Source organism: Aegilops tauschii, chromosome 6, assembly GCF_002575655.3.
Source record: "Aegilops tauschii subsp. strangulata cultivar AL8/78 chromosome 6, Aet v6.0, whole genome shotgun sequence".
Taxonomy (NCBI): Eukaryota; Viridiplantae; Streptophyta; class Magnoliopsida; order Poales; family Poaceae; genus Aegilops; species Aegilops tauschii.
Window position 1 is genome coordinate 347,628,685 of NC_053040.3, and position 7,019 is coordinate 347,635,703.

Below are 7,019 nucleotides of genomic sequence, written 5' to 3' on the forward strand. Positions count from 1 at the left end.
CTCCAGTGGTTATCCCCATTGTGGAAGGTGCCGATGCCCCTGAAGATCAAGATTTTCGTGTGGCAGCTTCTCAGAGATCGTTTACCTTCGGGGACCGAGGTGTTGAAACGCCATGGTCTGAGCAATGGCCTTTGCCCCCTTTGCCTCATCCCAGAAACAAGAACGCACATTTTGTTCTCGTGTGTAGCAGCACAGGCACTTTGGTGCTTTGTTCATGAGGCTCTGGGACCGGAGTGGGAGGCCCATGACCTTGCAGAGTTTCTGCAGGTAAGGGCCACTCAGGTTGGCCGTAAGTTCCGACTGTTCTCGCTTATCTTCACGACTATGATGTGGACTCTATGGACTACCCGCAATAAGATGGTGATTGAGTGGGTGTTCCCTCGGCGTGCTTCTGACTTGTTCTTCAAATTTCCTGCCTTCTTGCAGCACTGGCATCCGCTCGCTAGGCCAAGAGATTGTGACCGGCTTCAGCTCTATCTGGACGCTCTGCTGTCTTCCGCGCGTCGGCTCTCCGACCGTTCGTCTGCTTCGTAGCTTGCCCTGGTGGCCTTTTTATGTTTCTTCTTATTTCGTTTGGGCGTGTTTGTGTTGTGGCCCCAGCAGTTTCCTTTTATCACTATGGTTGAGACTTGGTTGTATGGATGTATGCTTTATCTATAAAGCGGGGCGAAAGCCTATTTCGTTAGCGCTTCCGGATCCTCTCGGAACTATTCCGAATATTAATGAAACAATTCCACAAATATATTCTCATCACTCCCATCCTACTAACACTCATCAGATCGTGATTGCCTTAGGCTTGTGACCCTGTAGGTTCGGTAACTCATAGACATGAACGAAACCCATTCGTTCAATGACCAGCAGCGGGGCTGTGGACGTCCATATCGATGCCTGTGAGCAGATGAATGATATTCGAGTGAACCTTAGGTTATCATGTGATGCTCCCTTTGCTTCGCGATACTTTACAAAACCTAGTGTGCATCAGTATCCTGCCGAGTCATCACCATGCTCACTATACCATTGCTCTCGTTACCGGTTTTGTGCTTCTTTCTCGTTGACGTGTTTCGGCATCCCTGTGATGTAGTCACCTGTGTCTGGCGAGACGATGATGGATGTTGTCACACCGAGAGGACCCTAAGAATATCTCTCCATCGTCGGAGGAGCAAATCCCACTCTCGAGCTATCTGGCAACTTGTCAAACTTTCCGATGAACCTGTAAGTTCTCGTTATGATCACCGTGTTACGGGTGACGTTTGAGCAACCCCAAAGCCCACTATACGGTAGGAAGTGACCACGAAACTCTCATGGTCTAAGGAGAAATATCACACGTTAACACTCCGTGTTATTACAATTGAATGCACACGATATTAACTCAATTCATAACAAACAAGATTGGGTCGATTCAATATGATCGTTCTTCCAACGTCATAATCTCAATGTTGTTTTAGGACTATCGTTACAATTAATGATATCCTAAATCCGAAAAACGTGATTACTAACAACACTTGAGCTAGTCTTAGAGGCGTGACTAGGGACCTTTTATTTACCGTTTATCATTCCACACGTGCATATGAGTTTTCCACTGAATCGCATATTCCAGGACCATAGCAGTTATAACATAGAATATAAACTCTTAACTATGAATATGGAAATATAATACTTCCTCCGTCCCAAAATAAGTGTCTCAACATTATACTAACTTTAGTACAAAGTTGTACAAGAGTCAAGACAACTATTTTGAGACGAAGAGAGTAATACAAATATTATTGCCTCTAGGGCATATTTCCAACAGTTAGTCCCAAAAAGTTATATAATATTGCATATAATTGCATATAAAACATCCAAGATTGATACTATAATAGCATGGAACAATCAAAAATTATAGGTATGTTGGAGAAGTATCAGGTTTGCGGGAGTCCAGACACCCAAAACGTAGGACTCCGACACCTCGGACCACCCAATTCCCCCCCCCAAGTCCCATTTCCTTCCACTCCGCCCCTTCTCCCCTTGCTTTGCATCCACACCCTCCACCTCCGCCGCCGTTGTTGTTCGTCTCCGGCCACCACAGAGGCATTGCCTGTTGGGAATCGTAGCATAATTTTAAAATTTTCCTACGTTCACCAAGATGCATCTATGGAGTATACTAGCAACGAGGGGAAGGGAGTGCATCTACATACCCTTGTAGATCGCGAGCGGAAGCGTTCCAATGAACGTGGATGACGGAGTCGTACTCGCCGTGATCCAAATCACCGATGACCGAGTGCCGAACGGACGGCACCTCCGCGTTCAACACACGTACGGTGCAGCGACGTCTCCTCCTTCTTGATCCAGCAAGGGGGAAGGAGAGGTTGATGGAGATCCAACAGCACGACGGCGTGGTGGTGAATGTAGCGGGTCTCGGCAGGGCTTTGCTAAGCTTCTGCGAGAGAGAGAGAGAGAGGTGTTGCAGGGGAGGAGGGAGGCGCCCAAGGCTGTTGTATGCTGCCCTCCCTCCCCCCCTTTATATAGGCCCCCTGGGGGGCGCCGGCCCTGGAGATCAGATCCAAAGGGGGGGCGGCGGCCAAGTGGGGGGGAAGGGGTGCCTTGCCCCCCAAGGCAAGGGGGAACTCCCCCCTAGGGTTCCCAACCCTAGGCGCATGGGGGGAGGCCCAAGGGGGGCGCCCCAGCCCACTAAGGGCTGGTTCCCTTCCACTTTCAGCCCACGGGGCCCTCCGGGATAGGTGGCCCCACCCGGTGGACCCCCGGGACCCTTCCGGTGGTCCCGGTACAATACCGGTAACCCCCGAAACTTTCCCGGTGGCCGAAACTGGACTTCCTATATATAATTCTTCACCTCCGGACCATTCCGGAACCTCTCGTGACGTCCGGGATCTCATCCGGGACTCCGAAAAACTTTCGGGTTTCCGCATACATATATCTCTACAACCCTAGCGTCACCGGACCTTAAGTGTGTAGACCCTACGGGTTCGGGAGACATGCAGACATGACCGAGACGCCTCTCCGGTCAATAACCAACAGCGGGATCTGGATACCCATGTTGGCTCCCACATGTTCCACGATGATCTCATCGGATGAACCACGGTGTCGAGGATTCAATCAATCCCGTATGCAATTCCCTTCGTCAATCGGTATGTTACTTGCCCGAGATTCGATCGTCAGTATCCCAATACCTTGTTCAATCTCGTTACCGGCAAGTCTCTTTAATCGTACCGCAATGCATGATCCCATGACTAACGCCTTAGTCACATTGAGCTCATTATGATGATGCATTACCGAGTGGGCCCAGAGATACCTCTCCGTCACACGGAGTGACAAATCCCAGTCTCGATCCGTGCCAACCCAACAGACACTTTCGGAGATACCCGTAGTGCACCTTTATAGTCACCCAGTTACGTTGTGACGTTTGGCACACCCAAAGCACTCCTACGGTATCCGGGAGTTACACGATCTCATGGTTTAAGGAAAAGATACTTGACATTGGAAAAGCTCTAGCAAACGAAACTACACGATCTTTTATGCTATGCTTAGGATTGGGTCTTGTCCATCACATCATTCTCCTAATGATGTGATCCCGTTATCAATGACATCCAATGTCCATAGTCAGGAAACCATGACTATCTGTTGATCAACGAGCTAGTCAACTAGAGGCTTACTAGGGACACTTTGTGGTCTATGTATTCACACATGTATTACGATTTCCGGATAATACAATTATAGCATGAATAATAGACAATTACCATGAACAAAGAAATATAATAATAACCATTTATTATTGCCTCTAGGGCATATTTCCAACAGTCTCCCACTTGCACTAGAGTCAATAATCTAGTTACATTGTGATGAATCGAACACCCATTGCGTCCTGGTGTTGATCATGTTTTGCCCTAGGGAGAGGTTTAGTCAACGGATCTGCTACATTCAGGTCCGTATGTACTTTACAAATATCTATGTCTCCATTTTGAACACTTTCACGAATGGAGTTGAAGCGACGCTTGATATGCCTGGTCTTCCTGTGAAACCTGGGCTCCTTCGCAAGGGCAATAGCTCCAGTGTTGTCACAGAAGAGAGTCATCGGGCCCGACGCATTGGGAATCACCCCTAGGTCGGTAATGAACTCCTTCATCCAGACTGCTTCCTGTGCTGCCTCCGAGGCTGCCATGTACTCCGCTTCACATGTAGATCCCGCCACGACGCTTTGCTTGCAACTGCACCAGCTTACTGCTCCTACATTTAAAATATACACGTATCCGGTCTGTGACTTCGAGTCATCCAGATCTGTGCCGAAGCTAGCATCGACGTAACCCTTTACGACGAGCTCTTCGTCACCTCCATAAACGAGAAACATATCCTTAGTCCTCTTCAGGTACTTCAGGATATTCTTGACCGCTGTCCAGTGTTCCTTGCCGGGATTACTTTGGTACCTTCCTACCAAACTTACGGCAAGGTTTACATCAGGTCTGGTACACTGCATGGCATACATAATAGACCCTATGGCCGAGGCATAGGGGATGACACTCATCTCTTTTATATCTTCTACCGTGGTCGGGCATTGAGCCGTGCTCAATTGCACACCTTGCAATACAGGCAAGAACCCCTTCTTGGACTGATCCATATTGAACTTCTTCAATATCTTGTCGAGGTATGTACTCTGTGAAAGACCAATGAGGCGTCTTGATCTATCTCTATAGATCTTGATGCCTAATATATAAGCAGCTTCTCCAAGGTCCTTCATTGAAAAACACTTATTCAAATAGGCCTTTATACTTTCCAAGAATTCTATATCATTTCCCATCAACAGTATGTCATCCACATATAATATGAGAAATGCTACAGAGCTCCCACTCACTTTCTTGTAAACACAGGCTTCTCCATAAGTCTGTGTGAACCCAAACGCTTTGATCATCTCATCAAAGCGAATGTTCCAACTCCGAGATGCTTGCACCAGCCCATAGATTGAGCGTTGGAGCTTGCATACTTTGTTAGCATCCTTAGGATCGACAAAACCTTCCGGCTACATCATATACAACTCTTCCTCAAGGAAGCCGTTAAGGAATGCCGTTTTGACGTCCATCTGCCATATCTCATAATCATAGTATGCGGCAATTGCTAACATGATTCGGACGGACTTCAGCTTCGCTACGGGTGAGAAAGTCTCATCTTAGTCAACCCCTTGAACTTGTCGATAACCCTTAGCGACAAGTCGAGCTTTGTAGATGGTCACATTACCATCTGCGTCCGTCTTCTTCTTAAAGATCCATTTGTTTTCTATGGCTCGCCACTCATCGGGCAAGTCAGTCAAAGTCCATACTTTGTTTTCATACATGGATTCTATCTCGGATTTCATGGCTTCTAGCCATTTGTCGGAATCCGGGCCCGCCATCGCTTCTTCATAGTTCGAAGGTTCACCGTTGTCTAACAACATGATTTCCAGGACAGGGTTGCCGTACCACTCTGGTGCGGAACGTGTCCTTGTGGACCTACGAAGTTCAGTAACTTGATCTGAAGTTTCATGATCATCATCATTAACTTCCTCCCCAGTCGGTGTAGGCACCACAGGAACATTTTCCCGCGCTGCGCTACTTTCCGGTTCGGAAGGGGTGACTATCACCTCATCAAGTTCCACTTTCCTCCCACTCAATTCTTTCGAGAGAAACTCCTTCTCTAGAAAGGACCCGTTCTTAGCAACGAAGATCTTACCCTCGGATCTGAGGTAGAAGGTATACCCAATAGTTTCCTTAGGGTATCCTATAAAGACGCATTTTTCCGATTTGGGTTCGAGCTTTTCAGGTTGAAGTTTCTTGACATAAGCATCGCATCCCCAAACTTTTAGAAACGACAGCTTAGGTTTCTTCCCAAACCATAATTCATACGGTGTCGTCTCAATGGATTTCGACGGAGCCCTATTTAAAGTGAATGCGGCAGTCTCTAAAGCATAACCCCAAAATGAGAGCGGTAGATCGGTAAGAGACATCATAGATCGCACCATATCCAATAGAGTGCGATTACGACGTTCGGACACACCATTTCGCTGAGGTGTTCTAGGCGGCGTGAGTTGTGAAACTATTCCACATTTCCTTAAGTGTGTACCAAATTCGTGACTTAAATATTCTCCTCCACGATCTGATCGTAAGAATTTTATTTTTCTGTCACGTTGATTCTCAACCTCACTCTGAAATTCCTTGAACTTTTCAAAGGTTTCAGACTTGTGTTTCATTAGGTAGACATACCCATATCTACTTAAGTCATCAGTGAGAGTGAGAACATAACGATATCCTCCGCGAGCCTCAACACTCATTGGACCACACACATCGGTATGTATGATTTCCAATAAGTTGGTTGCTCGCTCCATTGTTCCGGAGAACGGAGTCTTGGTCATCTTACCCATGAGGCATGGTTCGCACGTGTCAAATGATTCGTAATCAAGAGACTCCAAAAGTCCATCTGCATGGAGCTTCTTCATGCGCTTGACACCAATGTGACCAAGGCGGCAGTGCCACAAGTATGTGGGACTATCGTTATCAACTTTACATCTTTTGGTATTCACACTATGAATATGTGTAACATCACGTTCGAGATTCATCAAAAATAAACCATTGACTAGCGGGGCATGACCATAAAACATATCTCTCAAATAAATAGAACAACCATTATTCTCAGATTTAAATGAGTAGCCATCTCGAATTAAACGAGATCCAGATACAATGTTCATGCTCAAAGCTGGCACTAAATAACAATTATTGAGGTTTAAAACTAATCCCGTGGGTAGATGCAGAGGTAGCGTGCCAACGGCGATCACATCGACCTTGGAACCATTCCCGACGCGCATCGTCACCTCGTCCTTTGCCAGTCTCCGTTTATTCCGTAGTTCCTGTTTTGAGTTACAAATATGAGCAACTGCACCGGTATCAAATACCCAGGAGCTACTACGAGTACTGGTAAGGTACACATCAATTACTTGTATATCACATATACCTTGGGTGTTGCCGGCCTTCTTCTTGTCCGCTAAATATTTGGGGCAGTTC